Below are 2822 nucleotides of genomic sequence, written 5' to 3' on the forward strand. Positions count from 1 at the left end.
ACAGCAGGAGAGAGGCAGAGACAGGGAGACAGAGAATTTTAAGCAGGCTCCACATTCAGCATGGAGCCTGATGCCCGGGTTGATCTCATGATCCTGATATCATGACCTGAGCTGAAATCAAGAGTCAGATGCCCAACCGCTGAGCCACCCAGACACCCTGACCTTCACATATTCTACTGAGCTATCATCTTGGTGAAAACAAGCACCTAATTTTCCAAGATCGCAAGTACAGTATATATTGAAAGACGCTTGCATTTAGTATTGCTTAGAAGTTTCCAAAAGTTGTTCACCATGTTGGGAGGTCAGAGGCACATGGGTGGTAGCTGATTTTGTAGTTTGAGTTGCTACTAGAGCACATGCGTATCAGTCTTTGCCTTGCACTGTCGCTCAGTGGTGCTATGATAGTGTAAACATTCGGCTACTTTATTCTGTCTGCTAGTATTGCTGTGCCTGAGAGTGTACATTTTGCGGTGCATGTTATTTTATTATAAATTACTTTCTTTTTATTTGTCCTTTCTATTGGGGCATTATGTTGATTGTTACATTTGCACATAAGGGTATGTGCTATCACCTATGAGTTTCATTTCAGGTTAGTACAGGAGGGCTCAGCCTGAGTACGTGTTATTAAAGGAATCATTGGGTCTGAGACCCAATAACTAATTTAAATGACTAATCCTTAGCATAATATGACAATCCCATTTCTCTTTCCAAGGTGCCATGAATATCTGCCTGCCATCTGACATCACAGGGCGGCACGTCATATTGCCTTCACTTCAAGACTATAGGCAAATTGTTGACCTCTGCCCCAGTCACTACCATTTGTGGTCTAAAGTAACAATTTTATCCGTTTTCTTTATTTTTTCCTCCTTTTTTTCCTTCCTGGCATCAGCTGAGCTATTGCCATTTTTGGCACTGCCCACAGCAGCATCCGCAGACCGTCATGAGAAAGAGCCATCATCTGTGGAATTTTATCCATTTCTTGATCAGAGTTCACAGTTTTGTCGTTCGTTCTTCAGAACATTTGGTGCCCTCTTGGAAAAGGACGTAGTCAAAAAGGGCAGTGGATTGGTTTTTACGGCCGTTGTAAAATGAAGCGAACCTAAATTTCCCTGAGTTTAGAATTTGCCCCTGAGGGTCAGAGTGGCTAAAATGAGCAAATCAGAGAACTCTAGATGCTGGCGAGGATGTGGAGAAACGGGCACCCTCCTACACTGTTGGTGGGAATGTAAACTGGTACANTAGCGACAATAAACACTCTGGTAAGAAAATAAGCACTTAGTGCTGTGTGCACAGTAACAAAAAATAAATACCTACTTGGAGCTGGACCCAAATATGAACCTGCAGATCATGTTGTAAACACAGTGAAAAAGAAAAACAACGCGTCATCACTGAATAAACCCATAGTGAATATGCAGGGCTCACCTTTGGCAAGATCGCAAAGTAGCTGGCGTTTGTTTCTAGCACTTGTGTCTTCTTTCTTGGGTGCCCTTTTCTTCCCCTAGCACCTCCCACCATGGCGAGCCGAAGGCTCAATCCTTTTCTGATTTGAAGGAGTCTCCCATCAGAAGGAAAGGAGTCTGGTACGCTTTTTTTCTTACTAACTCTAGAATCTTTTCAGAGCAGATGGGCTGTCTTCAGAGATGAGAATAGTGGTGATCTTCGACAAGCAGAAGTGACTGGGAAGGGCCACCAAGGCTTCTGGGGGAGCTGGTAATATTGTGTTTCTTGTTTTATTGTGGTAAAAGATACATATCGTAAAATTGACCACCTTGGCTGTTTCTAAGCCTACAGTTCAGTAGTGTTAAGTATAGTCACATTGTTTTGAAATAAATCTTTAGAGGGGCGCCTGGGTGGCTCAGTCGGTTAAGCATCCGACTTTGGCTCAGGTCATGATCTCACAGTTCGTGGGTTTGAGCCCTGCATAGGGCTCTGNCAATAACTCCTCATTTCTCTGGTGCCCAGCCCCTGGTAACTGCCATTCTCCTTTCTATTTTTATATATTCGACTACTCTAGACACCTTATATGGGTGGAATCATGCAGTATTTATCCATGTCCTCAGAGTTCCTCCATATTGTAGCACGTGACAGGACTTCCCTCCTAATGTTGTATTTCTTGATCTGGGTGCCGGTTACCTGAGTACACTCACTTTGGGAAAATTCATCCACCTGTGCACTTGTTTTTTTTTTTAAGTTTATTTATTTATTTTGAGAGAGGCGGGGAGAAAGTGNCTCAAGCAGGTTCTGTGCTGTCAGCACAGAGCCCAGTGTGGGGCTTGAACTCACGAATTGTGAGATCATGAGCTGATGCTTAACCAACTGAGCCACATGGGTGCCCCCAGCTGGGCACTTTCTGTCTGGACACACTTCTATATGCATATTATACTTCTAAAAAAGACTTTACTTTATAAATTATATGGAGACAAAATTTAAAACTCATTACTACGACTTCTACTAAGCTATTAGTAACTTGTGTTAATGTTTCCCAGGGGTGTTTTCAAAGTACCAATTAGAGAAGACAATGCCTAACTCGAAGGGAGACTTGGTGAAGGCAGAACTTCAGAAGAGATGGCTTCACACAGGCCCTATTCAAATCTTGCCTGATGTGTGGCTCTGAGCCCTTCATACAGAAGGCTGGGACTGCCCGTCTCCATCCAAAGCCACTCAAAACTAAAACCCCACCGCCCCCAAACAAGAGCAGAAGGTAAAGAAAAAAAAAAACCCACTGTCCTTAATGAGGGAAATGAAATTGGGAAGAAAGCCCATTGAAGAAAATTTTAGGAGAACAAAACAATGTTGGAAGAAGATAATCAGGTAGGGTTGTC

At 43.1% G+C, this 2822-nt stretch overlaps 1 protein-coding gene and 1 non-coding gene across 2 annotated transcripts in view; one reads left to right on the forward strand and one right to left on the reverse strand.

Moving 5' to 3' along the window:
• Positions 1–2822, forward strand: part of PDK3 (pyruvate dehydrogenase kinase 3) — a 148276-nt gene that overhangs the window by 56214 nt on the left and 89240 nt on the right. The gene's annotated exons all lie outside the window — the stretch shown is intronic.
• LOC144240690 (small nucleolar RNA SNORD35) lies at positions 877–963 on the reverse strand. The gene has a single exon (XR_013337807.1). It is a non-coding gene; the product is annotated as a small nucleolar RNA SNORD35 (small nucleolar RNA).

Source organism: Crocuta crocuta, unplaced genomic scaffold, assembly GCF_008692635.1.
Source record: "Crocuta crocuta isolate KB4526 unplaced genomic scaffold, BGI_CrCroc_1.0 scaffold1468, whole genome shotgun sequence".
NCBI classification, from domain to species: Eukaryota; Metazoa; Chordata; class Mammalia; order Carnivora; family Hyaenidae; genus Crocuta; species Crocuta crocuta.